The 18404-nt window shown below is 34.8% G+C and overlaps 1 pseudogene; it reads left to right on the top strand.

Annotated features, from left to right (window-relative positions):
- LOC117216182 overlaps positions 1–18404 on the top strand; it is an 87520-nt pseudogene that overhangs the window by 10959 nt on the left and 58157 nt on the right.

An 18404-nucleotide genomic window follows, 5' to 3' on the forward strand; every position in this document is an offset into this window, starting at 1 on the left:
AAAGCATACAGATCACTTTTACTAACGACCCCGTTATTCCTTTGTTTTCCACGTTTTGTAGCGTATGTTGATTGCATATTAAACTTTAGGATGATAAAATTATAGCATGTTTATTATCTGGGATATAATATCAGTATGATATGGTATTATTAGTGATATTCTATTGTTTAACCCTGCAGGAGTCTTGATCCTAAAATTTTATTAAATAATATTTCTTAGCAATACAGTGACTTCAAATTGTAATACAGTGCCCAAATTACTTTTTTTTATACACACTGTACAAATAAATGAAGGAAAGTTGAATTTTATTGAAACAGATACAGTGTGTAATTATTAAATAGAAAAACATACTACGCACGCCTATATGTTATTAATTGTCTTAAGTAAATCTAGAAAGTATGTACTTCTATGTTTTGTGCGTTCTCTGTTGTTCAAATATGGCTGAATGTTCATCACAGATGAATGTCACATCACATCACAAATTTTCTGTTATTTGTAACATTATAAGTTTGTATATCGCTTAAAGCGTATGATATTGTTGGTATCGAAGGAGTTCCTCAAATTCCCTAAAGACTTTAGAATTCTATATACTTTCGGAACTCTATAAGACGTTTTGGACTTGCGATACTTTCGATACTCTAAGAATTTCGTAACCTCTGATGCTGTTATTTTTCAAGTTGTAGATATTTTGTTCGTACTTTTTCGATCTTTCATTCGGCGTTCTAAAGCTCAAATTTTACGTATGCTGCACTGTGAACTCTGTCAAAAATAATAATACAATGAAAGAAAGTTATTACTCCTTTTAAGATTACTTCAAAAAAATCATTAAATAATGTATCATGAATTTTGAACAATTTTCTCTTTTCTAACAATCTTTTTAATCCTCTATAAATTCCCATTACTTTAAACAAAACAGTATATTCAATAAAATCCGATTTCTCCTTTAAAATCAGGTAACTCTGGTGCTCGGTAATCAATTTATTTTCCCAATGTTATCCAACTGGACGATCTAATTGCTCCCATCGATGCGTCACAGTTTACCATGTTTCCATTCTTCCGCAAAGATTCGGCGCATCAATTTCCCTCATCCACGGGTCGTATATACGCATTAATCTTCTCGAGAGAGGCAACTTGATTAATTGATTGTCCTATCGTTTCCGCATCTCATTAGACGGCCACTCACGAAGACGTCAATCCGATATCGGTGCCGCGGCCAATGGACCATTGGTCATTTTTGCTTTTCATCGATCGTTGGCTCTTGCGAGTATTCCGGTTACATCGACAAAAGCTCCGCCGGCTATTCGATTACTACGGTTCCTTAGCGAATGAAGAATTTCTTTTTCTTTCTTTCTTTCCTTCTTCTTCTCGGCCATGGCTTGAAATGAAATTTTCTTCTTTCTCCCCTCCACTGGTTGTCTCGTCGACGATGCAATCCCCGGTGAAAATCGTAGCTCTCCGCCGTCACGACGTCGGAGTAAGACCTGATAAGGGGTATGAAGGGGGCTTTAGGAGTAGCGTGTCAGTGGGAAAGCCCGTTGATGAAAAAATTCCATTACGTTGTCTGGCCTCGGCGTTGTTACAAGGAAAAGATAAATTTCTGCGTTGGGCCACGATGCATGTGGCCGGCCACCATAAAAACAATTTATGGAACAACAGGGGACCGTCCCTTTCGTTTGAAAGTTGTATCACGGATACAGGTATTCACATTAACCCTTGGAGTACCGATACGGGTTGGGTTTAGGGTGGCCCATATTAGTAGATCAATGCAATAATACAGTGACTTGCGAAACTGTTACGTTCATATTATATGCGTTATGCAAAACATATCGAAATTTTGTTAGTATTGTAATGTATGTTGGTAAGATTTGAAATCAATCTGAAAATGTATATGGAAGTTGTAATAACTCATTATACTAACTTGCAATGCAAAAATTATAGAATGTAGATTAAGTAACAAAATAATTCTACAGGTTTCGTCAATTATATATGTCGCCTTTATTATTACATATTGACTTCTAAAAATCAGTTTAATCGCGTATCATGATATTCTGTTATACATTTGTCTTGAAAGAGCTCGTTTAAGGGGAGAGAATTAACGAGGTTGTAAATCAATATTACGATTACTTCATACTTTGTAAGAAAAAGTTAAGGCGGAGATTGAACGTGAATAGTCTAAAACAGCAAATAGAAATTTATGAGACCTTTCAATATTAAGAGTTCTTTTTACTTAAAAATTGTATGGTATTATGCCAGATATTTATAGAAAATGTTTTCGGTATATATGTCGACCGATAGATATGATATAATGAAATATTAATACAGCTATGATCAATAAAAGATCAGACGTAACTGATACTAGCCTCAATCAAAGTTGATGGAAGTATGATATTACTTTTCTAAATTAAATAAATGATGCAATATCATGAATTATGTTTCACATAAATGTGAACTACTTTAATGCGAGTCATAGGAATGTATACCCAAACGATAAAACGGGAGATCTAAAAACGAAGAAATTATTGGATCAGAACCTTAACCTTAATTCTGTCAATGAAATCGTGTAGTAGAGGTGCTATATAAAATCTCTTGTTTGTCGATCTGCAGATTTTTGGCGTGACACACAGCGCTTATATATAGAGAACGATACCGAGAATTAGGCGATGAAGTCGAACACACGCTATTCGTGAGGTACTCCGTTAATAGTGTTTCTAATTGTTCAGGTATGATAGGAATTTAGTTTACTCAACCTTTTATATATCATAGGGTTTATTCCAAGTATAAGTGTGCGTACAGTATGAGATAAAGATATTTGCACGATGAAAATGTAGAAATGAAGAGAATAAAAAGAATGGGGATATAATATTGTTTTGCTAATACTATAGAGACATAAATGTACAAACGAAATATTAATCGACAAATATCACACGGTTACATATGTTTGAATATATGTATTTAATGATATAGAAAATATTTCTCTTTCTACGGTATCGAATATAGAATGGCGAACAGGTAACGTTTTAATTGAAAGTTTCATAATGGAGATTGGCAATAAATCTTCATAATTTCCCTTAATTAAAGGAAAGTAACAGTACCTTCGAAAAGATATGGTATATTTTATTCACGAACGGTTCATTGAAGTAACTTCCAACGAACAAAGAATAAAAGTTAACAATGAAGGTAACAGAAGGGTCCAAGGTAACGATCTAAAATCAGTAAGTCCGTAAGAAAATTTCAATGCAATCTTCTCGCTTAATACTATTGTTCTTTCTTCGTGATCCCTGGATTCTTCGACATTCCATGGAAACATTGTCTTTTACACAAAAAGTCTGATGAAATACCATTGTGAAATTAAATTAATTCTTGCAATTTAATGTCGACATTAACAAACTCAATTTTTTGCATATCTGCTAATCAGAATCGGTTGATTGTGAATGGTTACATTCATACTTTTATGAATGTAAGTTCCACTTTTCAATATTTCGCAGAACCATCGTTTTCTTCATAAAAAGTTATGTCAAATGAAACACCGTCTCAAAGCTACATTAATTCTCGCAATCTAATGTTGTCATTAAGAAAACATACTTTCTTCTCGTATAATTAATCATAATTATTAGGCTGTACATGCTTATACATTCTATGGACAGAAATAAAGAGATGTAAACTAAATAGAGATTTATATTTCGTTCGTTCTCGAACATGTTTGTACATTTATTTAAATTTTCGTCTTAAAGCGTCTCTTTACTTTAACCTGCATAAAAAGATCAATATGATGACAAATATTGTTATCTCAAAATCGCAAAAACGACCTTAATTCGAAATCCAATAATCGATTTTACGATGCACCGAAAAACTACAAACCATCAATCAAGAAAGGGCCATTTGCAATATAGAAGTAATGAGAACTTTCTGATCGCAAAAACTTTTTATCGAAGAAATGAAATCCACCCTCGTCTCTTGAAAGATGGAAATATCCATTCACGATAAAAACCGTTAACGATACGAAGAAACGCGCTACATTTTCTCACATGACCATTATGCGAGCTCCATAGCCACTGAGAGGAAGAAGTTGAACTAATTTCGTAATTTCTTTGGTCGGATGGCCGGCCAACGCGAGGGAAGGTTAATTACGCCCCTGGTCGCTTTGCACGTTCGTTCACAGCTAACTGAAACTTCTCGGTGGATCTCGCTCTTTGTGTCTCAGATACATTTAAACTTAAAAGTAGCCTCGAGCAGATCACGATCGACGACCGGAAACGAGAAATCGCGATGTTGAGAAAAGAGCGGAGAAAGGGCCTGCTAATTGCACGACAAATCGTCAGTTCTTCTCGTTGCTCGTTTTCCATTCGTACAATTAGATACGTTATAATTAGACTGCGGATTTTTATACTAATTCATATTTTATTTTTCGAATATTATAATAAGTATACTTTAGGTATTTTATTATTTTTTAATATTATATTGTAATCTTTAATAATGTATATAATAATGTATATTTAATAATGTATATTTCTATAATGTATATTATACTCCAGACGTTTTATATATTTTTTGCATATTATACATATTCTACGTATTTTTGCATCTTTAAGTTTCAAATAAACGCATAAAAATCCGCACTTTAGTAATAATATTTCACGGTAAAAGTTCCTGTTATCGACAAACGTTGATGATCTTGTATCGGCGTCCTTGCATGTTAATTAATTAATCCTGTTTACATCTATCAAAGTAATTCGTTCGATTATTAGCACACATGTTCGAACGTATAGAAGAATACAAGTGATGCAATTTTCATTGAATGTATTTAATTTGAATTCTCGTATTCCTACGTTAGGCGAAAAGGTATTTCTGATATTGCGTTCGTATGATAGAGCATTCAAAGTCTATGCGAGAAATTGCAATGTACTCGTGGAAGTCACGTTTATTATTTAAGGAGTTCCTTCTGGTCTGTAATTTGTTTTCTTTTGTAAGTGGTTTTTCGGTAATAAATCTTTTTTTATCTTTCCACGAAAGGTTTGATTAATGGCTTCACGATAGTGTCGGTGATTGATCTCTGAATATCAATAGAATTATTTTAAGATCATTAAGTTATATTGTTAAAAATGTTCTTTTATACAAAGTGTCTACATAATATTAATTAAAAAATGCAAAATGGCCATGATGTTCTCTGGGTAACTTCTTAACATCTTTCAAATGTTCAACAAATTGATTCAAAAGATATATTTAATAGTCAGCTACAGTCAAATGGAAAAATAGTTTAAAATTAATTCACAAGGTGTTGAATTTTAAAATTGCTCTATTATAAAAAACGAAAAATGTTCTTCACATTATCTATATATTATCAGATTGTCAAAGCGTCGATTTTGACTTTAATTTTTTATCTCAATTGTGCCCACTGTAATAATATACATCTTGTAAATATTTTCAAAAAACGCAATAATTCTTTCTTCCAATTTCTCAACAGAGTTTCTTAAATTTCAATATCAATATCGTTGAATGGGTGTCACGTTACGATTAAAATTCTCTCGTAAAACATCTTCCCCGTATCCAGCGGAGATCGATAACTTTCCCTGGGAAAAAGACGTCACGTTGTATTTTATTGGCGAGATGAGCTTTCAGTTGTTACTCAAGGGATTCGTTTCTCCATATCGAGTTCTTCAGAACCATCCAAACCGTCGATCACCTCGGCTCGTAAAAAGCTTGGTGAAGTCGCGTATACGTACGAAGGATCAAGGTTGTTGAAGGACGACACCCTCTGCCACCCCTTGTCGAGGTTTAATTAAACTTTTGCAATGGATTCGCCGGCGTGGCGTGACCGCTTACAATGGAGGAACGAACGAATTACTCTCAATCGCCCGTCGGCGTGGCTTTGTTGCCGGCTTTAATCGTTTCCACCTGGAACGATTCTTTCTTTTGCCGTCTTTTGCTGTTTCGCTATTTCGTTTCACGGCCACGTTTCGTAACAACAAACGCTCCGTGGAAAGGAGGTGAAGCTGCTTTTAAGCGAATTATGGAATCAGGAAAATGGATCGTCTCGGATCGACGGGTTTCTCTTCGATAATTGGCGTAATCGAACAGCGAAAATTATTATCGACGCTTCTTCGTTCGCGAGGTGGCCGCGAGACGTGTAGACGGTAAAATCGATATTTTATTGTCGCCGTCGTTGGAACAAGGTCAATGCGTTCGCTCATCTCATTCTTCTTTTGTTCGCACGATATATAGCACGTTATTTTACTTTTTTTTAGGAAAGTGATATTGAAAGTGAAAAGTTGATGTTTGTATCTCGTATGTGGTGCTTGGAGGATTATTTATTAAAGAATTAAGTAAGGGATAATGTTTGTTGAGGAATATAAGGAATGTATGATAAGGGATGTCAATAAAAAATGAAGTTTGTTAAGTAGCAAGGAGCATATAATAAGGAATAAAATGTGTTAAGGAATAATTAATAATTTTTAAGGCTTCGACATATCAGAAAATAACGGTGAGTTCAGAATGAACGATTTAGAATATAATTATCTCTTTGCCCCCAAGATTCTCTGTATTTCTGGTATTAGATGAAAAAAAACACATACTTTTAATTGTTTATGACAAATAAGTATTAATTATTGCGTTACACATGACATTTAAGATGTGATTCGAGTATTCACTCAAGCTTAAAATCTTATTCCATCTGTTGAAATCTAACATCTTTCGTTTTCCAAAACCTCATCGTGGCATGGTTAACAGGAGTACAAGGACATTCTCGTTTCATAAAATTGAGAGTAAAGAGAATACGGTCGATGAACTCTCCTCTCATGCATTTACCAATCTTTTCACCATTTCTCCTGAACCGTGCTCATTCATTATCATAAAACCAGAAATGATGAAAGGCCACAATGATGGAACACCGAATCGCCGGAACGAAGCGTCGATGGTGACATAATTGTTCTCGAATCTACGCGAAAAGCTGTGCGAAGTTCGCACTTCCGATAGACTGAAACTCGTCGGTGGCGCAAACATTCCATAAAATCTGGAACTGGATCGCAGCTGCGTACGAATTGTGTCCACAGAATCGATTTCTCCGGTTCTTGCACCGCGAAAGTATCTCCGATTCGGCCTTAATTACATGTTTGGCTAACGAACTCGGCCTCTTAAATCAAGTAAACCGTGGCAAGTGTTGCGAATGTGGAAAGTCTGTACTTTCAACCGACAGATACTTGGAAAGCGTTTTCAACTTCGCCGAGAGACGCTCACCCTTTCCCGGATCCACGCCCTACCGCAAAATTAACTCGGGAGATGCGTTAACGTTTTCCTTTTGCACGCTTCTCTTCTCGCGCGAGAACCCACGGATCAGACCTGAATTCTTGCCGATCCTCCGAGCCGAGAGATTTTTATTATCGGCCACGTTGATAAGTTTCTTTGTAGACTGATGGGCTCACCTCTTCTCTTTCTCCTTTCTTGCGTAAATACTGGGAAGGGTTTTAGGAGAATGAATGTTTGCTGCTCCTTTTCGAAGGGTAAATTGCTGGAAATGGGAAATGGGATTCGAGCGAGGGAAGAGTAGCGGTGGAAATTTGTGAAATTTTATAACTATTGATATATTCTTTAAAACGATGACCATAGAAGGAGAATATAATATTATATTTTTGAAAATTTTCTACGCTACTAATTAATTTCATATGAACCGATTCGTATTTTTATTTGGGTTTCGGATTAGATATGTCGTTCCCTCATCCTCTTGAACATTTAAGAAACAGTTATAGTGACAGTATCGATTATGCCGTGGGTTCTGCGTAATATTTCATGCATGTACATATCTATTATTTACTTTTACAAGACTTATATTTTTGCATCTGATAAATTGATCCACTTTCTAAGTGTATCACGTTGAAGTATTTCCTTTCAGCCAACAAGTAGCATAAAACTTAAGAAATCAGCAAAAGCAGATCCATGATATTTCTATCACGTAATCTTCAAATGTAAAATGAAAAAGACAAATAGTAATTTCAATTTTGTTTGCACGTTACCAAATATTTCTTCGTTAAAAAAGCTTTCAATACTAAATAATTTTAGTATATCTTTCAATCCTTTAATCCCAATATGAAATAAGCTGTCGCGCAAAGTTGGAATAACTTCCTCATCTTCTTAGGTGAAAAAAGGGTTAAAGCGGAACCCAGACGAAGTTAAGTCTCTTCTTCGAGGGCATTTACCGGGCTCGGTGGATCGTTTGAGTTTTTCATTGCACAGGTGTCGGTGTATTTCGCGACATCAAGCTTCGTCTTGTGTGCGCACGCTACAGCGAAGAATAATTTCGGTATTCACGGGTTTGCCGGGTTCACACTGGAAGAACGTCTTAATTACCCGCTCAGGTAAGCTGACAAAAAAGGAGGGAAAAACGAGAGACAGAAAGGTGCACGCGAAAGGCGGGCCGGAAAGACTTACCTCGGCATTTTCAGGAGCTTTAAGCACTCTGAACTCTCGCGTCTAAGTAAAGTATGGAACTATACGTTTCTGTGACTAATTCGCGACCCTGGAAGCTAATCTACAACTTTAAGAGTAAATGAGAATAAAAGAAAAAGGTAATTTGACAGAATGTCTTCGTTTTCTTCCTCGTTTTTCGTGGAGGTGGAGTTTCGAAAAATTAAGGTTAGCGAGGCTACATTTCGTAAAAACTAGTGTTTTTCAAGAATTTTATTATCAGAATACTGATATCAAGAAATATGCAACTTTGAATTTATGTCCTTTTCGATATATAGATATGATGAATTATGAATGTTTAGAAATATATCGTAGTGTTAAATTCGTCGTACTATTGAAGTCAGGAAAATTCTACGCATCAAAGTAAGACGAGAACGGAGAGTAGTAAAGTTATCTTAGAGGCTTCAATTTCATAATAACCGAATTACAAAATTTAATATACGTCAGTTCATTAGACAGAAATAGATAATTGCAGGAAGTTATTCTTGATTTTCGTCTTATTTTGAAATATAAGATCTGCCTATCTTCAATTAATTTAGAGCCACGGTGTATAATTTAAGTAACGCTAATACAATTCATATAAGAACATAATTCAAATAACCATCTTTTGATTCAATAAAGAAACGATCTTAGGGATGGAGTTACCCACTTAAATAAATTGCAACTTGTCATATTACCGAGAATATTTACTAAACAGTGTAAGTCGTTTTCAATGTTTTGTACATAGTCATTCACGACAATGTGAGACGTCACGATTTTTTTGAAGGGTTGATTACACTCTTACGACTGTCTCTTTAATAAAACAAAATTGATTATGATATTTTAGCATCACTTAAAGTAACATTTCTGTAAAGTTTCAAGCTTATTTTGAATTTTCGTATTGTCGAACGTTTTTCGTTAATGGCGTCCAATTAATTGGGAACTTTTGGAAGTTATCCTTTATGTTTTCACGAGTGATGTATGTAGTGTTAGTTGAACGTGGACTGAGAGGAAAGTATCGGAGGATTTTGATAATACGCTTTCAATAATGAACAACATATGTATATTTGTTCATGTATCTTGATATAGTTTTATAACGTCTAATAATTGCACCTATATTTTTCAATTTTAATATTGATATAGTAAATGAAATAGTAAGGAAAAGAGCTTAAATCTACCCACGATGCTTAGGTATCTTTCAAGCTCAATAATTCAAGATTGGAAGGTTTCAGCGTTGGAGTCAGCGACGCTCTGCAAAATCAATTACAAACTTTCTCGGCGCAATAGGGTAACTTTTTATGTGTAAATAAACGTTTGGTTCACCATTCCGCATACGATTCGCTTCACTATTACTCTGTCTCTCAAAATTGTGAAACATTCCTTTGACTTCTCGTCTACTCTCGTAGTTTTGGCTTAGAGTTTGATTTATATGTATTTCGAATGCATTATACATTAATGTCTGAAAGTTTCTCAGTTATTGAGTAGTGACTGACACGTTTAAAAGCAATTTTAAAAATAATATGTTAAAATAGAAAATTATTTGAGTTCATCAATAAGAAAAGTTATTTGTTAGAAGCTTTTTAAAAGTTTACATTAGAAGAAACTTTCTAAAGAAGCTTTTTAAACGAGTAACTTACGAAAAAGATTTGAAGCAGAAAATATTCTAATAATAAGTAGAAGCTAAATAAAATTATTCTGTCTTCATCGATACAATACTGATATACTCCAATATCAATATAGTTATATCTGTTATATTAAACGTAAGAAATGAGTACCTCGATCAGATTATCTAAAAACATGTGTATGCTTCATTATGAAATTTTACTATCCTCCATAATCGATATTCTTCACAAAGAAAATTGTAAGGTAATATTATTAATTTATTATTAAGGAATCCCTGCATTAAATTTACTTCGTGTTATAAAATAAAGAAAATATGCTAGAAATTATTTCGAGGTAAAACAACATATATTTGTCGAGATTCCTTTCACCGCATACGGGCATTAACTCCCACGTGCAAAATGCGAAGAAGTGAGCATTTCATCACTTCCCCAATATGGATTTGCTTAATACAGCGTCTGAGCTCGGGTGTGAAACTTAAAATTGCGGTCGTCGCGCGTTGACCTGATACTTGTGTATAAACGCCGCTTTGTCAATGGAGTTTTATATAAACCGATGATCTCAGACGAATTTCTCGATGTACCACGGGGCGTGACACATTTTATTTCTTTCACAATGTCTTCGCCGTGGTAACATACATACGTAATTTCTTTTGATGTCCTTTCGTTAGAAACGTTGTAAATGTGTGTTTTCGCAGAAAAATTTCGAAGAACTCGAAGAAACAATTTTTCTTAACATATATTATATATACATTTGTGTCCTCAACTTTTTTTGAAGATTTGCCTCAATAGATTGGGAATGTTTATGGATATTTATATTTTTACCCATAATCAATAAATACTACACTTTGGATATTTATATATTTGTGCATATTATGCGCATTCTATGTATGTTTGTACTTGAAAATTTGTCATAAGTGCATAGGGATTCATTGAACAGCGTATGTAATTATTAATTCGGACTATCAAGATTACCGTAATTTTACAAAATTATTAATTTACGCAATAAAACTTTTTATTTAATCTCAATAATTCAATGTAATTAAAAACTAAATCAGCGTAATGCAACGTCGGATTAAATAATTCTCATTGATGACTGTATTCAAAATGTTCAGAGAAACCGGAGTCCATTAAAACGTTCTAAATGTATCATTCGTGCTTTCATTGCTCTTCATTTTTCCTAATAGCATCCCTATAATGTATCAGTAGCAAATTTCTCATCAGCTTCTTCGATTTATCTACTTTTGAGCAGTTTCGTAACGTTTGCCGCGCACAGAGCTGTGCTCCTCAGGTTCCGAATCAGACCAACGCCATTATATTTCCGCTTCACGTAGAATTGGCAGCGGGAATGGTACGCGGCCCCCGTTAGAATGAGTTAGAGCTAGCAACTGACCTATCCCATGTTGAACGACCTCGACGAGCTTCGAAGGCCAATGCATCACAATTCATAACTTTATCAGACGTTCTCCGTTACGTACTTACTAGTTCAAAGACGTAGGAGTGCTATCAAATCATACTATGGGCACGTTAGGTTTTTGTTTTTGAGGCGCCAGATTAAGTAGAAAAAATTAAATTTTTACTCCTCGATTTAATACAATATTTTATTACAATTTTAATATCATTTAAAATACCAAATGCACTCAGTTCCGTTAGCTGATTTATGCGATGTATTTAATGAAAAGGAAGTTCAAGTAATACCAACATATACATTTGAGATAAGTCATTATTCTCTTCCCGTTGTCAATAAAAGAAGAAAGAAATGTGAGACACAGAAAAATTAAATAATATAATAAATTGTTACACATATTTTGTAGATATTCTATAAATATTTTTTGAAAAATTAGCAGCAAGTTGAAAATATTTCGTGAAATATCCATATTTTAAATGATTTGATGGAGTTGCACGTAGTATATAAAATACAATAATATCAAAGCATGCAATTTAATACAACAAAAAGAGAGAAAGCGTTATAGATATATATTTCGTACATACACAAAAATGAAAAAATGTTTTTCTCTATTGCATCTAATAAATTTAGTATTCTGCGATTTATTTCAATTGTATGACGCAACTATATAATATCAACAATATGTTATCAAAGCTTTCGAAAGCGTTCATATTTTTCATTCAATTTAAAACAATTCAGAAACGCAATAAATTTTTAGGAAGCCAGGCAGAAAAAGATAACGGCATAACAGAGCAAGTCTTAAAACCGAGGGAGGAACACAAAAGGGACACCAGAATTGTGCCAATTTAACGGGTTCCAAATTATGTAACCGTCAACGTTAATGCTATCATTATAAAAGATAAAAGTACATCTGTGTCTTTCGTTGAGTGAAACCACGTTGTGAATTCAATGGCAAACTTAGTTATTAAGAGATAGGAAGAGGAGCACAATAGCATATTTACCTATTTTTGATAATAAAATGAATATCCTTATTTATAAAATTATTGATAAAACAAACTGCAAATAATAAATTAAACTTCCTTATAATGATCATAGTTATACATAGTAATACATATATTATAAACTGATTAAATTGATGTTTATGTAACAATAAAACTGGCATTTGTAATTGTCAGACATTATAGAATTATTTTCTTACTGGACAAACTCTTTATCTTCAGATTTTTCAATTTTTTAACTTTTGAATTATAAGATAAATTATACTTGGATCTAATTAATTCGTATGTAAATATAATAAATACCATAATAAATACAGTGGTATGCAAATATAAATTTTTGTAAACATTGTATATTATGTTCATTGCTAATCTTGTCTGTGATTGCGAACAGGTTAATGGCTAATGAAAGTATCAATCGATTTCCACTGCTAAACATCATCCAATATAGAGATGGTAAATTTACATATCAGTTTTGGGCGCCCCACTTTAGGTTCAACATGACCACGCATCCATAGGACCAAGCTTGACATGATTCCCGACCAGTAGCACCTTGACTCATTTTATAAGGTCCTGTCGAGGGTTTGAGGTTCGGGATCATGTTGGTCTTGGTCGAACGAGTCCAGGGTCATGTCGAGCGTAGTCCCATGCGTCCGTGGTTTTGTTGGAACTGATCTCACGAGTCTTCCCTTGCGCGTTCTCTCGACTGATGGTCCTTAGCGAGTGTGACCTTCTATTTTTGGTATTATTCCGTATCGCGTTATGTATTTGTAGAATTTGCTAGGTTGGGTATTTGTCGTTTCAAAATTAAGACACAATTCAATACTATCTGTAAAGTTTATGTGATTGTAGCTATGATAATTGTTGATTGACATTTCGAATAATTAATTGTTGTGTCTGTACATCTTCTAATGTTTCATTAAGATTTGAATTATTCCTTTACGTTTAGTTCGAATGAGAGTTATTCTTGCTATCACTGAAGATTTTTATTATGTTTTCTGGATTATGTTTTTTTATGTTTACAAAAGGTGAAAAAGGAAAAAAAAATTTTTGAGTGGTCCTGAATCAATGACCAGGGACAGTAGATGATTATAATTAAAGTGAAATGATGAAGACAAGTAAAGATAAAATTCAAAGTTAATTTTATTAAAAGTACTTACGTTCTAGTAATTACGAAAACAAGAATACTGAAACCCGATATTTTGACTGATTTAGTAGCTGTACCGTTAAAATCGTCGATGATGCTACGTCGTTTGTATGGAGTTCACTATGTCCAAAATTGTTTTCCGATTTTCACATTACTCATGCCAGCTTTGTTTAAAGCTATCGCGTATCAGCAAACCATGCTCGTAACCTTCGAAATAGGAGAAGGTTCGTAAGCAAATTCCAACGGTAGTCGGTGAAATGCGCATCTCGATCAACGATTTCTACGACTACCTGTACGCAGAACAACTATTGCAAACCGCCGCTTTGTTTCCTGCCTGGCTTTCGCTTTAACCTTTCGATGCGATAAAAAGTTCAATATCGCACTGAAAAGCTGACTTTCCAAACGGTTGTACGGCAAGGGGCGTATGCAAGTACTCCTCCTGGCATTTCAAAGTAGCGAGGGTCCTATTGACTTTCGGGCGGAGTGCGAGCAGAACCAAAGAAAGGTTCTAAGGCCTGGAATTGAGGAAACTTCCCTCCTCGGCCAGGTGAAACTTCCCGCCAGCCGGAAATGGAAACTCTCGCGCCTCCGTTCCGCGTTCAGTACGGACGCAGCAGTATCGCGCGCGTGTGTGCTTCTCTCTCCTTCTCTCTACACTTTTTGCTGTTTCTCTTTTTCTGCAGTAGCGCTTTTCTGTCGTTTTTAGATTTATTACAATGTTTCATATTCGACGTGAAATGAATGCGATGTGATTTTTGTGTTTTCAGGACGCTGCCAGAACGCAGGTCCACGGGAACAGCCGGATAGCAGGGATGATGCGAGGAAAATAGGCGATCTGCGCGACGAACTGCAGGCTGACGATGCGGATCAGTCGTATGTGTAAGTACTTTATGCATATTTGATGCCTTCGATCGAACGTTGTCGGTTATCGAAAGCTTTGTGTTCGAGGAAATAGAAACAGACATCAATCGGGCTTGTAAATTGACGAGCGATAGTTTGAACACTTTTAGGACCATGTTTTTTTAAAGATTATCATTTTTTAAAGCATCACTTTTTGCTGTAAAATTACTGAAAATATTTTTCTAGGAAAGCTTTTCTCGGTAAAAGTTCGCAGTAATTTATGTAAATAAATCACGGAGGTTGTACATCGCTGAACAATGACAAGAATATTTTTTTAAAAAAGTTTTTTCGGCATAAGAATTTGCAGTGATTTATGTAAAATGATTCATTACAGTTTGAAAGCAATTGCCCCATCTCCCTCTGGAATGTGTAACGCGTGCCTGTGACATCAGAGTTAATGAGCGAATTGGCTCGTTAATTATCAAGGTCGATCGTTATGTTTGTGGAGCAGTGTCAATTGTTTTAAGTGAACCCACTTTCCAATTGATCTTAAAATAACATATTTTAAGAATATATATTCCTTTTTATTTTATAGCTCTATTAACCTTATTATAGCCAAAATTTGTCAAGATAATTTAAATTTTATATTCAATGTCAAGTATATTGTTGGTAGGTATATTTTCAGATTTATAAATATTTCAGTGATTGTTTGCTAAAAATGTAGGATTTCTTGTCAAAAGGGTAGATTGTCGTCCTTTCTACTTTGTAACCAGATCCTTTCTACTTTGGAATAATGAAATTAATTTCTAACAATACTCTGATGGGTCGATTACCATTTCAAAAATCGACCTCGTAACTTCCTACAGTTGCCCGTATATAATTACGAATCTAGACATTCTTTCCAAATGTATTCTTAAGGTCGCACGTGGTATAGATCTTTGACATCTTTGGCGAATCTTTCAAAAGTACGGTAGTAGCAGGCTATTTGTCTCTAAATGTCATATTAACGTGCTGACGCTAATGTGTCTTTTTGAATTGAATTCATTTTTGATTCTTCGCTTTCTATTCTCTTGCTCTTCCCCAAACATTTCTTTTTTCTATTTATAAAATTGCTAATTATCTACATTGAGAGTTCTGTACATTCTACGTAGAATACGTTTTATGCTATAATTAATTTTTGGTAGTTTAATAAAAGTCATAAGCTTCGATTATATATTAATATCATCAGAAGTTTGTCATATGATTAAATATTAATGAATACAGACCATGTGCATACATACAGTAATAACAATACATATGTATAACAATTCTGTACTCTGCCTATACTCTTCATATATCGACTTATCTCTTCTTCACAAACTGCAAAACTAACTTACAAATGTCGATACTGATAAGTTGCTGCACCTAAAAAGGAGTAAGACGAAGGAGAAAGAGAGGAAAAAAGAGAAAAAATAAAGGAGCAGGAAAAGTGAAAGAACGTGTCTCACGTTTCTTGTTTCTGGGCAACAAGTCCTCTTGGCGAATTCAATAAAGTCGATGGAATGGTCGCGGAAATCGTCGTTGGAGTAGAGTCGCAAGTTCCGGTGCACGGAGTGGGCATCGAGGATCAAACGGTTGGACTCTGGAGAACCGATAATTACGGTGGCGCACGAAATAAGGGCGGTCGTATTACGGTGGTATTACACACTCGAACTTTCTAATTGATACGTAACACAGTCGAACCGCAGTCATGGAAACCCGGTTAAAGCGCACACACCACCTAACGCCTGTCTCAATTACACACTAGCACGACTTATAATTACCGAAGCTAAAGGGTCCCGGGAGGATGGAATCGCGCTCCAGGTTCTCGTGAGGCGGTGCACGCGTCTTCGTTTCTAAAGGAATCCCAGCTTTTCGCGGTATTTTCATTTACAAGTGCTGGAATGTTTAACGACCATGGTTACAGTTTCCCTCGTTTGTCGTTATTACGATAGTTGGGATGGCTGAGACTCTTTGAGTACGCTTCGCGGCTTCCTATGAAATTATGCATGCAATCAGACCGCCTGGTCCTCGTTGTTGGAACGTTATTGAAACGGAGATTTTTGTATATTTAATAGGATCAGATTCGTTTAACACATTCACTACCTTCTCAAAGGTGTCGAATCGTGAAATTCAGAATTTTCGAACAATTTCACAGGAAGACAGATGTGTACCTATTACTTCTTTAATTCTTTAATTCAGATACTTTCAACTCCTACAAAATCCCACCCGTTTACAATAGGAACATTAAAAGAGATTAAAACTTAAAAAGATACAGAACATTATACACGCGAAAGGGAGAAGGGGCCTATATTGCCAGGTATGGTTTCATTTCATTTTGTCGAGAAAGAAAGAGAGAAATAACGGTTGGCTATGTTGTCCATTAGCTGGGATGCGTCTCTCGAGGGTAAAAAGGCGCTCGATGAGGACGGGAGCTCCCTCTCGTCTCGAAACGCGGCAAAGGTGCCGGAGACGGAAGCGGAAACAGCGCCTCGGGCTGACGGAAATAGGGACAAGGTCCTCGTTCCACCAGAAGATGCTTCCAACTCCTCGCTTCGGCAGGGTTTGAATGTCAGTGAGTAAAAATGTTTACTTTTAAATCGGACCGAAAGAGTCCCAGGTATGATCGTGTAACTTATATGTTGTAAATGAAAAGTGGAAATAAAGCTTTACAGCTTCATTTGTTTCCACTCCTCAAAGGCTGCTTTCATTGGTTTCAAAGAATTATTACAGAGGATTGTGTTGATAATTTATTATGAACGCAGTATTGATTCGAATTAAAGCACTTATTGTTTCGGTAGTTTTGACATATTGTAATGCATTAGAATAATTTATGTGCTTGAAATTGTATCTAAACTGGATGAGAAATTAAATATGTTTTATAATTAATCATTTATAGTTGCCATGAATTACTACATAATAAATAGGTTATTAGCATCTTAGTTGAAACAATAAGTTGAGTTTTATCATTTTTAGAAGAGATTGGTTTGTTTTAAAAATTTTAACAGTTGTAATTTTGTCTAAAATTCTTTATAGAAGAGTTAAACGATAGAATAGAAGCGAAATTTTGTCAATAAGTATTATAAACAATATAGATTGGTTATAGATATTTATTATGATTATTATTTAGTTTTTAATTGAAACGTTGCATAATTGAAATTTCTGCATTTTTCTACATATATAATATTAAATTTCTTTAATTAAAGTTTTTTTATGACTAATTTTATATCATAAATCAGAATTTCAATTTTATTTTATATACCTATTTGTTTTATCTGTTTACTTATATAGATTGTTATCATCCGAGTAATTACATCAAATTAGTCTTTTAATGAGAACGTCTAAATAAATAAATAATTGCTACGATAGAAACCAATATGCATTGTGTTACATATATGTATATTGTTGATAAAAATAGATTAGGCAGATCACTATTAATAAACGTCATCGGAGAAATTAAATATTATTTGATTGCTAACAGAAATTGTTTCAATTTACTGCATAGCAAACGACAGAGTTTACGTCGGAGCATACATAAATTAGTGTGCTCGATTATGTTCGCGGGGAGGCGCGTCTGCAGTGCGACTCGTCAACGAGAATCGTTAATTCTCGTCTTGATTAGTATCGACACCACGAATTAGCCGATTCCCTGCTTCGATTACGACGATAGGGATATTTAGATAGAATCTGACACAGGATTTTACAATTTACACATAGCTATATATTTCGCAACCAACACCTTCTAAGACTGAAGACTGAATGTTGCGGATGAATGCTAAGTGTAAGCGGATTAGTGTCGTTTTTCTGTGTGTCTTGTGCGGAGAGCTGACAATCGAAGTATCGGTGACGCATGTGGAAAAGACGATGTGCGTAAAGCATGGGTCAAGCGGATCCGTCAATTGCAATTTTCGACGAGGAAATAAGGGCAACGGTCATTGCTGCTA

The sequence above is a fragment of the Bombus bifarius genome, unplaced genomic scaffold (genome assembly GCF_011952205.1).
Source record: "Bombus bifarius isolate JDL3187 unplaced genomic scaffold, Bbif_JDL3187 scf7180000010252, whole genome shotgun sequence".
NCBI lineage: Eukaryota > Metazoa > Arthropoda > Insecta > Hymenoptera > Apidae > Bombus > Bombus bifarius.